General features: G+C 36.0%; 1 protein-coding gene and 1 pseudogene across 1 annotated transcript in view; one reads left to right on the top strand and one right to left on the bottom strand.

Moving 5' to 3' along the window:
- COMMD1 (copper metabolism domain containing 1) overlaps positions 1-22,037 on the top strand; it is a 158,032-nt gene that overhangs the window by 46,491 nt on the left and 89,504 nt on the right. The gene's annotated exons all lie outside the window — the stretch shown is intronic.
- LOC103084723 (40S ribosomal protein S20 pseudogene) lies at positions 19,390-19,761 on the bottom strand (annotated as a pseudogene).

Below are 22,037 nucleotides of genomic sequence, written 5' to 3'. Positions count from 1 at the left end.
TGTATCAATTTACATTCCCACCAACAGTGCAAGAGGGTTCCCTTTTCTCCACACCCTCTCCAGCATTTGTTGTTTATAGATTTTCTGATGATGCCCATTCTAACTGGTGTGAGGTGATACCTCATTGTAGTTTTGATTTGCATTTCTCTAATAATCAGTAATGTTGAGCAGCTTTTCATGGGCTTCTTGGCCATCTGTATGTCTCCTTTGGAGAAATGTCTATTTAGGTCTTCTGCCCATTTCTGGATTGGGTTGTTTGTTTTTTTAATATTGAACTGCATGAGCTGTTTATATATTATGGAGATTAATCCTTTGTCCGTTGATTTGTTTGCAAATATTTTCTCCCATTCTGAGGGTTGTCTTTTCATCTTGTTTGTAGTTTCCTTTGCTTTGCAAAGGCTTTTAAGTTTCATTAGGTCCCATTTGTTTATTTTTGTTTTTATTTCTATTACTCTAGGAGATGGATCAAAAAAGATCTTGCTGTGATTTATGTCAGAGTGTTCTTCCTATGTTTTCCTCTAAGCGTTTTATAGTGTCTGGTCTTACATTTAGGTCTCTAAGCCATTTTGAGTTTATTTTTGTGTATGGTGTTAGGGTGTGTTCTAATTTCATTCTTTTACATGTAGCTGTCCAGTTTTCCCAGCACCACTTATTGAAGAGACTGTCTTTTCTCCATTGTATATCCTTGCCTCCTTCATCATAGATTAGTTGACCATAGGTACATGGGTTTAACTCTGGGCTTTGTATCCTGTTGCATTGATCTGTATTTCTGCTTTTGTTCCAGTACCATATTGTCTTGATTACTGTAGCTTTGTATTATAGTCTGAAATCAGGGAGTCTGATTCCTCCAGGTCCGTTTTTTTCCCTCAAGACTGCTTTGGCTATTTGGGGTCTTTTGTGTCTCCATACAAATTTTAAGATTTTTTGTTCTAGTTCCGTAAAAAATGCCGTTGGTAATTGGATAGGGGTTGTATTGAATCTGTAGATTGCTTTGGGTAGTATAGTTATTTTCACAATATTGATTCTTCCAATCCAAGAACATGGTATATCTCTCCATGTGTTTGTATCATCTTTCATTTCTTTCATCAGTGTCTTATAGTTTTCTTCATACAGGTCTTTTGTCTCCCTTGGTAGGTTTATTCCTAGGTATTTTATTCTTTTTGTTGCAGTGGTAAATGGGAGTGTGTCCTTAATTTCTCTTTCAGATTTTTCATCATTAGTGTGTAGGAATGCCAAGAGATTTCTGTGCATTAATCTTGTATCCTGCAACTTTACCAAATTCGTTGATTAGCTCTAGTAGTTTTCTGGTGGCATCGTTAGGATTCTCTATGTATAGTATCATGTCATCTGCAAACAGTGACAGTTTTACTTCTTCTTTTCCAATTTGTATTCCTTTTATTTCTTTTTCTTCTCTGATTGCCGTGGCTAGGACTTCCAAAACTATGTTGAATAAGAGTGGTGAGAGTGGACATCCTTGTCTTGTTCCTGATCTTAGAGGAAATGCGTTCAGTTTTTCACCATTGAGAATGATGTTTGCTGTGTGTTTGTCGTATATGGCCTTTATTATGTTGAGGTAGGTTCCCTCTATGCCCACTTTCTGGAGAGTTTTTATCATAAAAGGTGTTGAATTTGTCAGAAGCGTTTTCTGCTCTATTGAGATGATCATATGGTTTTTATTCTCCAAAATGATGGTAATTTTTAACCATTAGTAACCTTTATAGAGAAAACTAGTTAGTAGACGACAGAATTGCCTGTCATATTCTAGCATTTTGTAGCAGATTAGCACATTTGATGAATATATTATCTCATAACTTCTAGACATATATGCTTCCTCATAGTGTACCTTCTCAGTGTGACAAGAGCTTGTTTATTAACAGACATAAATATCTTTAGTCTCTTTGTAAGAATAAGAAAACAAAACTATATGCACTTAAACTTACATTCAGTAATGTTTCAATGTTTTATCTTATTTAGGAATGACCCACATATTCAATAAATATCTATTATTTAACATAGTATAACTTGAAGTTTCAAGTTACCAAAAAGATTTTGGAAAGTACTTCAAAGCAGTCACATTTTAAAATAGTTATTGTTGAAATAAAGTTTGTCAGAATAATGATTCGATTTGATTAAAATCAAACCTGTAAGTTTTATAATCTTAAGCATCTAGTAAATATAATATTAGCTTATTTGACTAGTACGTCCAAGTAGAATAGAATGTACATCTGCATTAAACTTAATGCTGACAAGTTTGAGGACCTTCCTGTTTTATTAAACCAACAATACTAAAGTTTTGTTATTTCCCAAATCACATTATTTTCAAATCACGTGAACTTGAAAAATATTTTGGTTAGTTCCTATATTTCTGAGAGTTTTAGGAATGTTTACAGTAAGTCCCCTACATACGAATAAGTTCCGTTCCGAGAGCACGTTCATCATAAGTCCAATTTGTTCGTAAGTCCAACAAAGTTAGCCTAGGTACCTCACTGACACAATTGGCTATATAGTACTGTAATGTAAAAGGCGTATAATACTTTTTGCACAAATAATACATAAAGAACAAACAAAAAATAAACATTTTAATCTTACAGTTCAGTACCTTGAAAAGTACAGTAGTACAGTACAACAGCTGGCATACAGGGGCTGGCATTGAGTGAACAGGGAAGAAGAGTTACTGACTGGAGGAGGGAGAGGAGGTGGGAGATGGTACAGCTGAAGGATCATCAGCAATAGGAGACGGAGGGCAAGCTGCAGTTTCACTCGTGCCTGACGTTGATGACACCACAGGTTCTGGTTCCTTGCTGGATTCAATTCTATCTGCCCTCTTGAAAAAATGATCCAATGATCATAGATGACATGGTAGCAACGGATTGCATTCTGAATTGCTCCTGCAACCTTCGTGTATCATTCTACGTTCGGGTCCTGTGCCTCAAAAACTAACAGTGCCTCCTCAAATAAAGAAAATCCCCTTGCCATATCCTGCGTTGTGAATCTCTTCAGTTCTTTAGTTACTTCTTCTTCCTATTGTCACTCCACTCTCAATTATTTTCACTTTTGTTTCCCTCATTATTACTTGGCGCTTCTTAGAAGTACCAGCTACATCACTGCTGCTTTTACACTTGCTTCCGGACATCCTGGGCTTGAAATAAAGGTACTACTATCTTTACTGTACTACTGTACTCTATACAGTACTGTACAGTAAAGTACACAAAAGCACAACCACTTGTAGAGGATACACACACGTGACAGTGTACTCCAGACATGTGAACTACCTTATGTGATTGGACCTTTTTATCTAAGTGGTTGCTTTTGTGTGTTCCTTGAGTCCTTAGAGGGAGTCGGCAGGGGTCTGGAATTCCAGTGACTGTAGGAAGTTGAGGGGCTGGAGTGCAATGGGGAAGCCTTAGAGGAGCCAGCTTGGGAAATCTTAAGTTTTTCCAAAGGAGCCTTGAAAGTTCTAAATTATTAGTAAACTCATGTCAACAAGGGAGAAAGTTGAGTTAGTGCCATAGTGGCAGAGCGTATAGTCAGCAGGGATTTGAGAAGGAGGATTTCAGTTGACTAAGTTCTCATGACAGGAGCAGGATCAAGTAGGGAGAACAGAGAGGCCTTGAAACAAAAATCCAAGAACTTGCAGCCTGAGAAAACAGAGGCTTCGAAGCAAAGAACAGAGAGGCCTTGAAACCAAAGACAGGAATAACTTCCAGCCCAAGGTATACCTTAAAAAAAGAAGCCTGGGACTCTAACCCAGCTTCAGAGAATATGCTAATTCAAAATGTGACTCAAACCATATGCCTTTTTATGGCTTAGGCATGGATCCAAGAGATATCTGTCCCAAAAGCTACAGAAGTGACATGTCTATTTAAATCTTTTGCCCATTTTAAAATTCAGTCATTTTGTGTTATTAGTGAGTTATAAGAACTTTAAAAAAATATATTCTGGATACAAGTTTGTTATCAGAAATATGATTGGCAAGTATTTTCTCCCAGTCTGTGGCTTGTCATTTAATTGTCTTTTGAACTATAAAAGTATTTGATTTAGGGCTTCCCTGGTGGTGCAGTGGTTGAGAGTCCGTCTGCTGCTGCAGGGGACATGGGTTCGTGTCCCGGTCCGGGAAGATCCCACATGCCGCGGAGCGGCTGGGCCCGTGAGCCATGGCCGCTGAGCCTGCGCGTCCGGAGCCGGTGCTCCGCAACGGGAGAGGCCACAACGAGGGCCCGCGTACCACAAAAAAAAAAAAAAAAAAAAAAAAAAAAGTATTTTATTTGGATAAAGACCAGCTTATGAATTTGTTTCTTTATGGGTTATACTTTAGCTGTTGTATTAAAGAGCTGTTTGCATAATCAAAAGTTCTCAAAGATGTTCTCTTCTGGTTTTTTTCCAAGAAGTTTTACAATTTTAAGTTTTACATTTTTGTATATGATCTGTTTTGAGTTAATTTTTGTGTATTTGTGAGTTAATGTTCTCATACATTCTCAGTGGAGGAGAGAATTGGTTCTTTAAGAATGAACCAATTTTTTATGTATAAAGCAGAGATCTATAGTACATAAACAGATAAACAGGATATGTGTGGCATTAAAATTTTTTGAGGGTAGAGCACAATTAAGTTAAAAATGTCAAGAGGCACTTCTTAGGAATGTGATAATGAAAACTTAAGGAACATAGTCTAAATTAAACTTTATGCATGTGGGTGCACAGTTATCCCAGCCCCATTTGTTGAAAAGACTATCCTTTTTGCATTGAATTGCCTTTTCACCTTTGTTGAAAATCAATTGACCATGAATATAACGGTTTATTTTTGAACTCTCAATTTTGTTCCACAGATCTGTGTCAGATAACTTGGTTTTAAGATCACATATAATAGGTAGAATAATTTTTCAGGTGCTTTAAAAATTAGCACCTCAAGATTATTTCCTTATAATTTTTATGTGAAAGAAATGCATAATTTTTCATTGAAGGAAAATGCATGTTTATATTTTTCCCCAAGTAAAAATTTGCATCTGAAATTTTTATTTCATTGTGAAATGGATGGGAAAAGATGGCTTTCAAAAATTTTAGTTCAAATATATTTTGCAAGGTCAGGGAACTATTTGATTTTTCTTTAAGAATGAAATTATTTAAATTTCTTCCAAACACCTGTTTGTTTAACTCAAAACATTAAAGAACCAGCAATGTTTCAAACAAAAAGTCATAAAATATAATCATTCTCATCAGTTCACTAAATCCCATGTTACTAATTCTTATTCTGCATGAGTCCTGTTTTTCCATTAGCGTTCTGGAAATTCTTATCCATTTCAGTGGTGTGATTTTAAAGTTATCAAAACCTGTATTCTAGAGTACTTGTCAGTCCTTTCCATGAATCTTTCTGAAGATGAAGTACTTTTGCAAATGTATCAGAGTTAAATAGTAAGTGTCTAAAAATGACAAAAGACTTTAAAAAATGGCCATGGTTAAAGATCTGATGGACTTTTAATAAGAAAACTTAGTTACTTCTGTGACACAACAATTTAAGATAGGGACTTCCCTGGTGGTCCAGTGGTAAAGAATCTGCCTTCCAGTGCAGGGGATGCGGGTTCGATCCCTGATCAGGGAACTAAGATCCCACATGCCGCGGGGCAGTTAAGCCCGTGTGCCACAACTACTGAGCTCTCGTGTCTCAACAAGATAGCCTGCATGCCGCAAACTCCAGGGCCCCTGTGCTCTGCACCTTGCCCACCACAACTACAGAGCCCACGTGCCCTGGTGCCCATATGCCACAACTAGAGAGAGAAAACCCACATGCCACAACTAGAGAGAGAAAACCCACATGCCACTAGAGGGAAGCCCGCGTGCCACAACAAAGAGCTCATCCTGCAGCAAAAGATCCTGCATGCCTCAACAAAGACCCCGCATGTCACAACTAAGACCCGATGCAGCCAAAAAAAAAAAAAAAATATTTTTTAAGATAATAATTGGACAACAATGATATTGACAAATTCTATGATCTTCAAACAGTTTTTGGAATACCTGTATTAGTAACATATGTCCGCACACATATAATCTAAAAGGCTTATCATCCATCTGACAGAGATGAAAGACCTGTGTATTGAAAAACTACAAGACATTAATGAAAGCAATAGAAGAAGACAATTAAATGGAAAGATAACCTGTACTATTGATTGGAAGAATTAATATTGTTAAAATGTCCATACTACCTACATCTACAGATTCAATGCAATCCCTATCAAAATTCCAGTGGTATTTTTCACAGAAATAGAGTCAACAATCCTAAAATTTGTATGGACCCACAAAAGACGCTGAGTAGCCAAAGCAGTCTTGAGAAAGAAAAACAAAGCTGGAGGCATCACACTCCCTGATTAATTTAAACTATATTACAAAGCTATAGTAATTAAAACAGTATGGGTGGGCTTCCCTGGTGGCGCAGTGGTTGAGAGTCTGCCTGCCAATGCAAGGGACATGGGTTCATGCCCTGGTCCAGGAGGATCCCACGTGCCGCGGAGTGGCTGAGCCCGTGAGCCATGGCTGCTGGGCCTGTGTGTCTAGAGCCTGTGCTCCGCAACAGGAGAGGCCACAACAGTGAGGGGCCCGCGTACCGAAACAAAAACAAAAACTAAAACAAAACAAACAAAAAACAGTATGGTTTTGGCATAAAAACAGACACATAGATCAACAGAACAGAATAGAGAGTCCAGAAATAAACCCAAACATATATGATCAATTAATTTACCACAAAGAAGGCTAGAATATACAATGGGGAAAGTACAGTTTCTTCCATAAATGGTATTGGGAAAATTGGACAGCCAGATGCAAAAGAAGGAAACTGGATCACTATCTTACACCATACACAAAAATTAACTCAAAATGGATTAAAGACTTGAACATAAGACCTGAAACCATAAAAGTCCTAGAAGAAAACATAAGCGGTAAGCTCCTTGACATAGGTCTTGGCCATAATATTTTGAATCTGACACCAAAAGCAAAAGCAACAAAAGCAAAAATAAGTAAGTGGGACTACATTAAAGTAAAATGCTTCTTCACAGCAAAGGAAACCATCAACAAAATGAAAATGCCACCTACTGAATGGGAGGAAATAATTGCAAATCATATTTCTGATAAGGGGCTAATATCCAAAATATACAAAACATTTATACAACTCAGTAGCAAAACAGACAAACAAAGTCATGCCTATGTAATGAAACCCCAATAAAAACTGGAATTTTTACCCTGGGTGTGTTTTTCTGGCAAACAATACTCTGTGTGTTGTTATGCATTGATGTGCCAGGAGGGTGATGCATCCTGACCCTCTGGGGAGGGGACATGGAAACTTTGCATTCAGGACCCTCTCAGACTTTGCCCTATGCATATCTTATTTTGGCTGATCCTGATTTATGTACTTTTTTGCTATAATAATACTGTAATTGTAAGTGTAGTGTTTTTCTGAGTTTTGCGGCTTTGTTCTGCTAAATTATTGAGCTTAACGGGGTAGTTGGAACCCCAAATTTATAGCCACTTGGTCATAAGTATGGGTGGCTTGGAATCCCTTAGCTCCATGGCTGGTTTCTGAGGTGGTATCCTCTTTGTGAAGGATTTTGCCCTAACTTACGAAAACTGGCTCAACTCTGGGTCATTCATGTCCCAATTGCATTGCAGGGTCGAAGGTGGAAGGGGACTAGGTAGCCCATCATTCAGTAAGTAGACCTACACTTTATCTCCCAGTTTTCAGAATGAGTTATCTTCCAGTTTTCAGAATGAATCCCTTACCTTGAGCTGTGCCTCGAGTCCTTGAGTCCAGAGCCCTCTAGTTTACTCCATAGAATGGAAACCCACGCTCTTTCACCAAGGGAAGTGATGGGGTAGTAGTTGGGTTAAGTAAGCAGATTTTCAACCAGTTCTTTGGTTTCCAACTTCTCTTTCACTCAGAAGTACCTAGTGCTTTCCATTTCTTTGTCTTTCTGGAGTTCTACAGTGGGAATTGCTTCTTAGCTGTACCAGAGAAATCTATATACCCAGAAGTCCTAACACTCGTTTCTTACTATTTTCTATTATTTCTGCCATCTTCTTTGTTATATTTTTCAGTTTTGTGTTTGTGATAAACAGTTGAGAGATTGAGTTTTTCTATACCTATTATTACCTGAATTTTATTTTTTTAGCTAGTTGACTTTAGAGTGTTTGATATATAAATAACTGTTTTGTGAATATTTAGAATAGCAGGTGTATGTATTTTGCTGTAGATGAATATAATTAAAAATTCTAAAATTACTGTGGTCAGGTTTTTATTAATATGGAAGCATAAACATGGAAATAAAATTTCATGTAAAATGTGCTGAACTATTGTTAATTTCTGTAATTTCAAGCTGACAATTTCTGATAAATTACATATCTTATTTAACGGAGAAGACTGTCTAGATTAGCAGTGTGATTTATCTTCTAGGCCTAGCTACCAAGTGGGCTATTTCAAAAACCAGAGCCGAAACTACTTCAATAGAGAAAATTATAGATGTGATCAGTAGTCTCCCTACTAAACTGTAAACATAGTGTGAGCAGGTATTTCAACATGGTGTTGAGTTTTGTGAACACTTAATAAATATTTGGTGATCAACTGACCAATGCTGACTAAAGTATGTGAAATCTTATAAATGGCTAAGAAAGATCTTGAAAAAAAAAATGTAATCTGAGTTAGGGATAGATGTTTAAAAATCCACCAGAGTAGTTACTAAATGTGAAAAAAATGGCTGCTGCAAGGGGTTGAGTTATCTTTAAGGGCACGATAAATCTCAAGGACAGGAGTTGGAGCTTCAAAGTTCAGCTACCCTTCTCGCATGAGACTCCTTTGCCTTTTTTTCCCTCAGTATTTTATTTTTTTTGCCTTAAAAAAAACTTTTCTAAGAATTTTCAAACATACAAAAGGGTAAATAAGTATTTACCTTTATTGAAATATCAAGGTTTGATATCCTTAAGGAAACAAGTTCCATGAAGCTGCCCTGAAAATTCTGGGAAGTTGGGTAGGTATGCTTACTAGCTAAGCATACCTCCTAGAACACATGATTAAAATTTGTCAGAGGGCTTCCCTGGTGGCGCAGTGCTTGAGAGTCCGCCTGCCGATGCAGGAGACGCGGGTTCGTGCCCCGTTTCGGGAAGATCCCACATGCCGCGGAGCGGCTGGGCCCGTGAGCCACGGCCACTGAGCCTGCGCGTCCGGAGCCTGTGCTCCGCAAATGGGAGAGGCCACAACAGTGAGAGGCCCGCATAACGCAAGGGAAAAAAAAAAAAAAAAAAAAAAAAATTTGTCAGAGCACATGCCAAGTAAACTATGAAAAAAAACCTAACAAATTTTATCTTAGGTATTGGCATATCCCAATGATCTGTACTGTTCTAGGGTGTGATGGCTTGGGAGTGAATATGATTTGAACCTAATACATTTTTAGAGGGTATCAAATTCAGAACCAGGCCGATCCATCTCCTGACCCTAAACATGGTCCTAAAGTAAATCGCTTGAGGAAATTGGATCCCAAAGATTACAGGTGGGGAATTTTGAAGTGTGTCCATATTTTATTGGAGATCAAAGAAGCCTAACTAAAAGAATTGTGGGCTGACTTATAACTTCTTTTTGAAAGGGCTATTTTATCTTGAAGATTATGAGTTTGGAGGAACTAAGGTGATTGGCAGTGGAAAGAATCAGAGCATGTGAAATTCCTTAAAAATGTATTGACTTAAATAACTTTGTCTGTGTTAACACATAATTAAAAAAAAAAAACCTTTACACTTAAAAAAAAAAATTGTTAGAGCACGATGACTAACTGCTGTATACCCAACACTTCCCAATTGTTTGAGGCTATTTTTATTTATTTTATTTATTTATTTATTTATTTATTGTTTAGAAGCTGTTTTTAAATTGTTGATGTTCGAGCTTCAGTTATCACTGGTGTGCTGCTACCTGATATGAATATATTTAACCAGATTCATCACTCTGTTAGAGTGTATACTTTTATTTTTTCTCACTCCCACCTAGCTTTCTATCACCAGATTTGGGGCTTGGTTAACTTTTCACCTGTCTGCCCTTAATTGGATGTTAAAGCAGCCAGCAAACTGGAAAGTTCCTGGTACAGTGACTGTTACATAGTAGTTGTGTAAGTCACTGAACTTTGGAATGTGTCCAGAGATACTCTAGGTGAGTCTGTCATTGGCCAAATTTTTGTCTTATGAAACCAAATTAGTTTCTTTTTTAATGTGTAAATTTGTTAAATTAGAATGCAGAATATGGCAGTAGTACTCAACAGACATGCTAGTCAGTTGCGTATTAAATCTAGTAATGGGAAATATGAATTTGCCTTTGAAATATGATTTGATTGCACTTCTGTGTTTACCTGTGCCAAATGAAACATGGTTGTATTTTGTTTACAAAGGCTCCAGTAACTTCCCAGGCATGGAGACATCAGATAAACAGAGACTTCATTATTTTATCACAGGTGGCAAGAAACAGGACTAATTACACAGATGCGAGAGGAATAAATTCTCCTATCCACTCCATAGCTCTTCTTTTTGCTGAAGTTTCCTTCTATTGGTAATTTTCAATTCTGAATTGTGTAAGTTGAGAAGTTCAAATGATTATAGCTTTTTTTTTTCCCCTGTAAGAAGGATCAGGCATAGACAACAGTGATTTATAAAATTTGCTGTCAACTTGAAATATTTTCCTTTCTCCCCAGTGAAAAGTAATAGCATTTTTCTCTTTTCTTAGTTTTAGCTTTGACTTAATCTTTCCAAGTTGTCCATAGCCAGCACCTTATTTTCTTCTTGGTAACCTTTTTTTCCCCTGTTTAAATGTAGCCAGGATTTTTATTATAGTGGAAATGGGACCAATTAGCTATTAGTTGTTGAAGTGTGATATGAGATGAGTGTTTTTACTTTAAAATGCAGCTGACCTAAATTGCAAAAACAATAGACTTCTCAACACCAGTGCTTCTTAAATGATATCTGTTGAGGACCAGATTTGTAGTGTGTGTGTGTGTGTGTGTGTGTGTGTGCGTGCGTGTATGTGTGTGTGTGTGTGTTGTGTTTTTAGAATTTTCAGTCTCTCACATAAAATACGTAAAAATATAAGGTTCAATTATTTTGTTAGAATAATCAACATAAAAATACTGTCACATTGCCACAAAAGTTTCTGAATGTTTACTCTCAGTCTCTACAGCCACCACATAGTGGACTTGTAATGAAGTTTGTGGACTGGCATTGATCTGCAGACTGTACTTTGGGTAGTACTGCTCTAGATTTCCTGGCAAATGAGGAAAGCCAAGGATGCTGCATTGTGCTTTTGGTTACACACCAGACTGTATGCTCTTCAAAGTCACGTTCATGTTATTCATCTTTTTTGAGAGCTTAGGACAGGGCCTGATAGGAAGGTGGTTGAAACTCGGTGATGAAGATTATATGGTGATAACAAGTGGAGTCAAAGCTGAGTGGGCTAGAACAAATTCTGCAAATATTCAAAATTGAATTGTGAAGTAGTAACATAGGAGGGTTTCCATATCAGATTATCTACTTTTTCTTCAGGGATAAAATAGGCCTTACAAAAATTTTCTAATAAAGTACATTCAATCCTGAATGGAATTGAGAGCCAGCTTTCATCATTTTGGTCTACTTTAAGAATACAAAAGCTAAAAAAAAAAAAAAAAAAGAATACAAAAGCTCACACTACCTATTATATAAAATAGATAAACAACAAGGATTTACTCTATAGCACAGGGAACTATATTCAATATCTTGTAATAACCTATAATGAGAAGTGAAAAAAATGCAGATATATACATATATATGTATAACCAAATCGCTTTGCTGTAACCTGAAACTAACGCAATATTGTAAATCAACTACACTTCCAAAAAAAAAAAAAAAAGAATACAAAAGCTGAGTTATACCAAAGATAGTTTATAGGAGGGACTAAAGCTATGGAAATTTAGCAAGGTTGAACCACTTCAAATTACCATTTTTGTAAGTCAAAAACAGTTGCATACTGGCAATTTTGTGTAGCTCAGTGTATAGATACAGCAACATGGAATGTTAATACTGGGGACGGAGTACATAGACATCATTTAGCAAATCCCCTTCATTTAATTTTAGGGAAACTAAAGCCCAGAGAAATGTTTCAAACAGCAAAACCATTTTCTAACTGTAAGTACAGTAAACCAGGTTTTACAAATTTACTGAAGGTAAATAAAAGGCAAAACTGAGTTGCGGGACTTCCCAGGTGGTCCAGTGGTTAAGACTCTGTGCTTCCAATGCAGGGGGACTGGGTTCGATCCCTGGTTAGGGAACTGGATCCCACATGCATGCTGCAACGAAGATCCTGCACACAAGCTGCAACGAAGATCCCGTGTGCAGCAACTAAGACCCGGCACAGCCAAATAAATTAAAACAACAACAACAACAACAAAAAACACACAAAAACTGAGTTGCTTTTCTTTTGGACTATTTCTGCTTATGTTTTGGACTATGTTCTACTTAAAATAATATCATAAGCAATTTCAAGGGAAATATTTAGTTTTTTTAAAACAAGAAAACTGAGGACTTCCTTGGTGGGACAGTGGATAAGACTCCATGCTCCCAGTGCAGGGGGCCCGGGTTTTATCCCTGGCCAGGGAACTAGATCCCACATGCATGCTGCAACTGAGAGTTCACATGCCACAACTAAGGAGCCCGCCTGCCACAACTAGGACCTGGTGCAACCAAATAAATAAAATAAATAAATAAATACAAAAAAAAAAAAACAAAACAAGAAAACTTTTAAGAGCATTAGAAAACACTAGTTTACCTAAACCATTTTTTGGACAGTTTCACTTGCTTTAGCTCATCATATGATTTTTTTATTCCAAGAGGCTATAGAAATGCAACTAAGATCTTTTGACCTGGTATTTGATCTTTAATTGTGTAAATATATATTTTTGTCAGAAAATATTCTGGTGAAATAAATCAGAAGAAAAAACATTCTCTTTATTACCCTTTACTAACAAGCTAATATTAATAGTCACTAGAGGCAAATTGCTTTTGCTTTCTCAAGGTCTTAATTTCTTTGTATTGACAGCTGGTAGCATTCTGTAGTTTATAGGCTTAACTAAGGGAATGTGTGCACATTATGGCATAGCATATTCTTGGAAACTTCACAGAACTGTTGACAAGTAAAGATTTGTTTTTGGTTACCATGAGTAATTTCTTTGGAGGTTGAACTATTGTTAGTTCTTGGTTTGCCTCTATGCTTGTCAGTCTGTTTTCTTCAGAAATGATGGATTTAAATCTGCATGATGTGTTCCAGTTCACTTACTTAATGGAAATTAGGGGAGTGAATAACTTTCTGAAATTCTTAATTACTGTTCCCATTAAGGGGTTGGAGAAGCAAATATTTATATCTCATGCATTATCTTGCTTAATTCCTAATCATTCTTTCTCCTTGGATATAACTTACTAAAGAAATAGCTATCTATTCAAACAACTGCCTTGGCATATTCCAGCAATATATTTTTTCTTACAATATTAAAAACCCCACATATAGTATAACTAGAAAAAGACGGTTATTTCCAAGCAGGATGAGATTGATGGTAAGTATATTATTTGTGGATGAGAATTTTCTGCTTGTTTTTTTCTTTTTAATTATATATATATGAGTTACTAGCAGTACTGACCATGATAAAGAATATTTCTTACAATTAAACTTTGTTTCTTTCTTAGAAAAATAGAATTACCTAAATTCAAGGTCATCTTATATTTGAGTCAATAAGATACTTATCCTAGAAGTTTATTAGTTATCTTTGACAATATTTTATCAAGTTGATTAAAAAGAGCTACAAGTTATTATAGATTGCATTGATTTATCACTTATATTTGTTACACTCTTAAGAAATAGTACTTTTGGGTTGTTGAAATTATGTCCCCAGTATTTATTCTTGGTCATAAGAACCAAGATTTTTCACATTAATTTATATTTATTATATTAGACTAGCAAGTTTGCTTTTCTCTTTTGATATGGAGTAAAATTAGAGAGATTAATGATTCTTGTATGGTAGTTCTATTTTTAATTTTTTGGGGAATCTCCATACTGTTTTCCGTAGCGGCTGTACCCATTTATATTCCCACTAACAGTGCACGAGGGTTCCCTTTTCTCCATGTCCTTGCCAACGTTTATTATTGGTTGACTTTTGATAATAGCCATTCTGACAGCTGTGAGGTGATATCTTATTGTGGCTTTGATTTGCATTTCCCTGATTATTAGTGATGTTGAGCATCTTTTCATGTGTCTGTTGGCCATCTGTATGTCTTTGGCAAAATGTCTGTTTAGGTCTTCTGCCCATTAAAAAAAATTTTTTTTGATATTGAGTTGTATGAATTCTTTGTATATTTTGGATATTAACTGCTTACCAGATATATGTTTGAAAACACCTTCTCTTCTCTCAGTAGGTGGCCTTTTAGAATAAATTTCAGAATTATTTGTTCTAGTTCTGTGAAAAATACTTTTTTTTTTTTTTTTTTGGCTGTGTTGGGTCTTTGTTGCTGCTCACAGGCTTTCTCTAGTTGCGGTGAGTGGGGGCTACTCTTCATTGTGGTGCACGGGCTTATTGCGATGGCTTCTCTTGTTGTGGAGCACGGGCTCTAGAGTGTGCGGACTTCAGTAGTTGTGGCACACGGGCTCTAGAGCGCAGGCTCAGTAGTTGTGGCGCATGGGCTTAGTTGCGCCACGGCATGTGGGATCTTCCCAGATCAGGGCTCGAACCCGTGTCCCTTGCATTGGCAGGCAGATTCTTAACCACTGCACCACCAGGGAAGTCCCTGCTGTTGGCATTTTGGTAGGTATTGCATTGCATCTTAAATTGCCTTGGGTAATATGGTCACTTTAGCAACGTTAATTCTTCCAACTTGTGAGCACAGTATATCTTTCCACTTGTCTGTGTCGTCTTTGGTTTCTTTCATTAGTGTCATAGTTTTTCGAGTACAGGTCATTTACTTCCTTAGTTAGATTTGTTCCTAGGTGTCTTATTCTTCTGTAAATGATATTATTTTTAAAATTTCTCTTCTGATAGTTCTCTGTTAGTGTATAGAAATGCAACAGATTTCTGTATGCTAATTTTGTATCCTGCAACTTACTGAATTAAGTTATTAGTTCTAATAGTTTTTTGGTGGTATCTTTAGGATTTTCTATATATAGTATATCATCTGCAAATAGTGACACTTTTACTTCTTCCCTTCTAATTCGGATTCCTTTTATTTTTTGTTCTTGTTTGATTTCTGTGGCTGGGACTTCCAGTACAATGTTGAATAACAGTGACGAGAGTGGGCATCCTTGTCTTGTTCCTGATCTTAGAGGAAATGCTTTCAGCTTTTCACCGTTGAGTATAATGTTAGCTGCAGGTTTGCCACATGTGACTTTTATTATGTTGAGGTATGTTCCCTCTGTACCCAGTTTGTTGAGAGTTTTTATCATAAATGGATGTTGAATTTTGTCAAAAGCTTTTTATGCATCTATTGAGATGATCATAGGATTTTTATTCTCCAATTTGTTAATGTGGTGTATCACATTAATTGATTTTCGGATTTGAACCATACTTGCATCCCTGGCATAAATCCCACTTGATCATGATGTATGATCCTTTAAATGTATTGTTGAATTTGGTTTGCTAATATTTGTTGAGAATTTTTGCATCTATGTTTATCAGTGATACTGGCCTGTAATTTTCTCTTTTTTTGCAGTGTCTTTGTCTGGTTTTGTATCAGGGTGATGCTGGCCTCAGAGAATGAGTTCAGAATCATTCCTTCCTCTTCAGTCTATTTTGGAATAGTTTGAGGATAGGCATTAACTCTTCTTTGAATGTTTAGTAGATTTCACCTATGAAGGCTTCTGGTCGTAGACTTTTGTTTATTGGGAGTTTTTTTGCTTGTTTTGTTTTTGTTTTTTAATTACTGATTCAATTTCATTACTGGTAATTGGTCTGTACATATTTTATATTTTTCCCTAATTCAGTCTTGGGAGATTATACATTTCTAGGACTTTATCCATTTTTTCTAAGTTGTTCATTTTATTGGTATATACTTATTTGTTGTAATCTCTTATGATCCTTTGTAACTTCTCCTTGTTCATTTCTGATTTTATTTATTTAGGCCCTCTCTCTTTTCTTTCCTGATGAGTCTGGCTAAAGGTTTATCAATTTTGTATATCTTTTCAAAGAACTAGCTCCTAGTTTCACTGATCTTTTTGTTTTTTGTTGTTGTTGTTGTTGTTTTAGTCTCTATTTCATTTACTTCTGCTCTGATCTTTATTGTTTCTTTCTTTTTTGGGTATTTTAAAACATTATTGACCTACACAGAAGAATTCCAAATAATTTATATAGATACTTTGCCTCCAAGGAGGTGGAGCATAACTTCCTATTCTTTAAGTGTGGGCTGCTTATGGTGACTTCCCAACAAAGAGTAGATTATAGAAAAGGGGGAGAAAAGAGTTATTTTACAGTGGAGAAACCTGAAAAACACTACCTCAGCTAGTTTCCATTAGCAGTGGTAAGCCATGTTGATAGCATGTACCCTTGATGTGGTATGATGAGAATGGCAATTCACCTCTGGTCTTTCTCCCAAAACCTATAACCCCAGTCTAACCATGAGAAAAACATGAGGCATATCCAAACTGAGGGACATTCTACAAAGTACCTGACCAGTACTCCTCAAAACTGTCAAGGTTATCAAAAACAAGGAAAGTTTGAGAAACTGTCATAGCCAAGGGAAACTTAAGGAGACATGATGACTAAATGTAGTGTAACTTGGATGGGATCCTGGAACATAAAAAGCACATTAGGTAAAAACTAAGGAAATATGAACAACATATAGACTATGGTTAATAATAGTGTTTTCAGTATTGATTCACTAATTGTCACAAGTGTGACTTTACTAATATAAGATGTTAATAGCCTAGGAAATTGAGTGTGTGGTATGTTGAATCTGTACTATCTTCATAAGTTTTCTGTACCTCTGTTCTAAAGTTAGTTTTATTAAAAACATTAAAAAAAATTGTAGATACTACTAGAGCCCTCTATATGCCTCTCAGATTTCATTCTCCTTGTCCTTTGAAGTAACCTCTGGCCTGCATTAGATGTTTATCAATCTCATGCATAATTTTACATTTTACTACATACGTATTTTAAATTTATAGTATTTTTTTATCTTATAAAATTTCATATAAATAGTATCATACTTTATGTATTTGTGTGCAGTTGCCTTTTTTGTTATTGTTGTTCAGCGTTATGTGTTTGTGCTTTATCCATGTTGATAAATATAATTCTAATTCATTTACTGTGTGTTAGTCCACGGTTTGAATGTCACTAACCATTTTTGTTGTTGTTGTTCCGGACATTGGAGTTGATTCTAATTTGTTACTATTACCAACATTGTTGCAATAACCATTCCTGCATAGGACTCCCAGTGCATAGGTATAAGAGTCCCTCTAAGTTTTTTCCATTGCAGAAGAGTTGCTGAGTTCTAGAATACGTAAATCTTAAATTTTGACAGATAATGCAAAATTGCTCTTCAAAAATGTTCTGTTCCCACAACAGTATATGAGAATTGCTGGTGAGGAAGTAAAGAAACAGTTTTTAATATTGTGGGGCATTTTACTTTTTGCCAGTTTAATGGAAGGGAAATGGTATTAGTTTACATTTTCTTTATTATTAGTTATGTTGAGCATATTTTTATTGATTGATTTATTATTGTTTCCCTTTCTATGAATAGTCTGCTCATATTTTTGGTCAAATTTTTAGCTGGTAGGTCTTTTTGATTTCAAGGAGTTCTTTATATAGTCTGCATACTACTCTTCTGTCAGTTATATACTTTACAAAATCTCAGTATTTAATTTGAATTTTTAACTTTAAAAAATGGTATCCTTTTTGTAAGAAGTTATTTTTTGCTTTTTAAAAAATTGAGTATAATTTATATGATAGTACTTAAGTATTCAGTTTGAGTTTTTGAGAAATGCATATACCTGTGTAATCCACACTTCTATCATCATCTTATCATCCTATCAACACCACAGAAAGTTCCCTCATTCCTCTTCCCAGTCAGCCCCACCTCTGCCTTAGGTAACCACTTTTCTGGTTTCTTTTATCATAGATTAGTTTTGCTTGTTCTAGAACCTAACATAAATTGAATCATACAGCATATGCTCGATGTATCTAACTTTTAAAATTCAGCATAATATCTGAAATTTATGCATGTTTTTGTATCTATCACTAGTTTTTGGGTTTTTTTAATAGACTTTATTTTAAGAATGGTTTTTGGTTTACATAAGAATTGAATGGAAAGTACAGAGAGTTAACATATACTCCCTTGCTCTCTGCTCCCAAGCAATTTCCCCTATTATGAACATCTTGCATTAGTGTGGTACATTTGTTACAGTTGAGGAGCCTGTGTTGATTACATTATTAACTAAAATCCACAGTTTACATTAGAATTCACTCTTTGTCTTGTACATTCTGTTTGTATATTCTTTCTACACAAATGTTTAGTTATGTGTGTCCACCATTTAGTATCAGATTTTGTACACTATACAGAATTGTTTCACTGCCTGAAAAATCCCTTGTGTTCCACCTATTCATCTTTCCCTTCCTCCCTCTGAACTCCTGGCAACCACTGATCTTTTTACTGTCTCCATAGTTTTGACTTTTCCAGAATGTCATATAGTTGGAATTGCCATGATCAAACACTCACACAGCCCATATTCTAGGGAATAGGACATAGACCCTTAGCTCTTTGTGGGAGAAGAGTCAAAGAATTTTGGAGCCAAGTTTTAAAATAACCATATTCTATATTATATCTACATATTATAAATGGGGAAATTGAGGTACAACAAGACTAAATGACTTTCCCAAGATCAAGTGAGTACAGTACTAGTTTTTTGCGGGGGGGATTCCAGATTTCATGCTCATCCAACTATTCACTCATTCAGTATATATTTGCTGATCACCCACTATATGCCAGTCACTGTGCGAGGCTCCAGGGGTTAAATATTAAACAAGAGAGGCAAGGTCTCTGCCCTCTTAAAGAACTTATATATAGAGCAAGAAATAGGCCTGATGTAGGTTTCTTTTTTTAATTAAGATTTTTATTTAGAGATAATTGTAGATTCACATGCAGCTGTAAGAAATAATACAAAGAGATACCATTGTATTTTTTATTGATCCCCCCTAATGATAACGTACTGCAAAACTGTAGTATAATATCACAACCACTATATTAACATTGGTACAGTCAAGATACAGAACTTTCCATCACCACTAAGATCCTCATGTTGCAGTTTTATAGCCACATCTACTTTCCTCCCACCCACCCTTGCTCCTTCCTTTTTTTCCCCCTTTAAACAACTGATAATCAATTTATTAAAATAGTTGATTTAAGCATCTGCAGTAGTGATTCAGCCTCGACTCCCGGCTAAATACTGATGGAAGTAATCTGCTTAACAATCTCAGAAAGACTGTTCAAGTCAATGAGTTTCTTGTATATCCTCATCTGAAAAAGAGACCAAATCTGTCAGCAGGCGTTTTTCTTGTAGTGATTCTCAGAGTCCTGGTAGGCCTCCAAACTGGTCTTTTCATTTTAAGATTCTTTTCCTTTGCACCTTTCATCAAGTCTACACAAACCTTTTCCAGAGGTTTTACATTGTGACTGGATAGGGTGATTCTAATTAGGTGAAATTGCCGCCTCTGGTTCCACGGGTATCTTTCTGGTACCTTTCAAAGCCATGGTTGTGATGTACCTCCCTGACTGACTTGTTCCTGGGTGAGAAAAAACAGTGGCAAGTCAAGAGCAGGAGCGGGTGGACCCGAGCTCAGCTGCAGCTCCAACCACATATTCCTCAAAGAGCCCCCACCCCTTCCTTAATCTCTAGCAACTACTAATCTGTCTTCCATTTCTGTAATTTTGCCATTTCAAGTATATGATATAAATGGAATAGTACAATGTGTAACTTTTCCTGATTGGGTTTTTTCACTCAGCGTAATTCTCTGAGAATTTATGCAAGTTGTAGTATCAATGGCCCGTTTCCTTTTTATTGTAGAGAAATAGTCCATGGTATGGATATACCACAGTTTATTTAACCATTCACCAGTTGAAGGATGTCTGGTTTGTTTCTAATTTTTGGCTATTACAAATAAAGCTGCCGTAAACATTTGTGTATAGCTTTTTGTATGGGCGTAAGTTCTCCTTTCTCTGGGATAAATGCCCAGAAATGCTATTGCTGGGTCGTATGGAAGTTGCATGTTTAGTTTTCTAATAAATTGCCAAAATGTTTTGCAGTGTGGGTGTGCCATTTTACATTCCCACCAACAATGTATGAGTGATCCAGAGTCTCTGTATCCTGTCTTGTCACTATTTTTACATTTTAGCCATTCTGATATGTGTATAGTGACATCTCATTGTGGTTTTAATTTGCATTTCTCTGATGGCTAATGATGTTTAGCATTTTTCATTGTACTTATTTACCATCTGTATATCTGCTCTGGTGAAATATCTCTCATATGTTTTATCCAGTTTCTAATGGGATTGTTTATTTTTTAATATCGCATTTTGAAAGTTCTTTTTTCTTTTATCTTTTGGCCGCACCGTTTGGCATGCGGGATCTTAAAGAGTTCCCCGACCAGGGATGGAACCCACGCCCACTGCACTGTAAGCATGCAGTCTTAACCGCTGGCCCTCCAGGGAAGTCCCTGAAAGTTCTTTATATATTCTAGATACTAGTCCTTGGTTAGATATGTGGCTTGAAATATTTTCTCCCAATTTGAAGTATGTCTTTATCCCCTTCACAGGGTTTTTTGCACATGGTGAAAGTTAATTTTGATGAGGTCGAATTAACAGTTTTTGCTTTTATGGATCATGCTTTTGGTGTCAAGTCTAAGAATGCTTTGATTAGTCCTAGATCCCAAAGATTGTCTTTCTTTTTCTTTCTAAGATTTACAGTTTTTCATTATATCCAAGCCCGTGATCCACTTAAAATTTACTTTTATATGTTATGAGACTAAGGTTGAGGTTCTCTTTTTTAACCTATGGATATCTACTTGCTTGAGTACTTTTTGCTGAAAATGTTCTTTCTTTCCTTCATTGAATTGCTTTTGCACCTTTGTCAAAGATGAGTTGCCCATTTTGTGGGGGTCTGTTTCTGTGTTTTTTATTGGTCTGTGTATTCCATTGGTCTATGTATCTGTCTCTCTGCAGATATCACAGAATCTTGATTACTGTAGTGGTGAATTAAATCTTGAAATGCAGAAGATCAATTCCTCCCACTTTATTGTTCTTATTCAAAATTGTTTTATCTACTCCACTTCCTTTGCCTTTCCATTTAAATTGTACAATAATTTTGTCTATACCTACAAAAAATCTTAACTAGGATTTTGATTGGAACTGCATACATATCAGTCTGTTTCTTTTCTCTGAAATAGACAGAACAACTTGGCATGTTTTTATATTTCTTGTTTTCCTGTCTCTTACTACCTCACTTTTTTTGTTCATTTGAAATTTCAGTTTCAAACTGATAATTATTAATTTTTAACATTTAAAAGTTGTAATTGGATCATCATAGTTCTGTCAAATACATTTTTAGCATATTGCTGATCTGTGTTGACTAGGTGACCAGTGGTTTCTCCAAGCTGCCCACCAGCAGCCACATCATGTGGGGTTGTTCTATGATTATATTCTAGCAGCACAACATTATCAATAACATTAATATGATGGTTTGCATTTTTATCTTTCAATCAGATTCTTCCTTTCTCCTGATTTCCTAGCCTAAATATCCTTTAGCTCTGAGCCCCTTGCTAATTTGCAAGGCTAGATTAGGCAAACAGATATCAACACCATGGGATTATTTTCTACTTCATCTCGGAGTTTATAGTTTGTGATATACATGGTAAGATTTTGTAGAGCAAGGAGTTGGTAACTGTAGATACTTCTAGACTTAATCTGCAACATTTATTACTTTTGGTTTAAAAAGTTGTTGATACAGTCGTGCTTATTAGAACATAAATTCA

This window comes from Lipotes vexillifer, unplaced genomic scaffold (genome assembly GCF_000442215.2).
Source record: "Lipotes vexillifer unplaced genomic scaffold, Lipotes_vexillifer_v1.1 scaffold311, whole genome shotgun sequence".
Taxonomy (NCBI): domain Eukaryota; kingdom Metazoa; phylum Chordata; class Mammalia; order Artiodactyla; family Lipotidae; genus Lipotes; species Lipotes vexillifer.
Note: the sequence above shows the minus strand (reverse complement) of the source record. Positions and strands in the feature narration are given on the sequence as shown.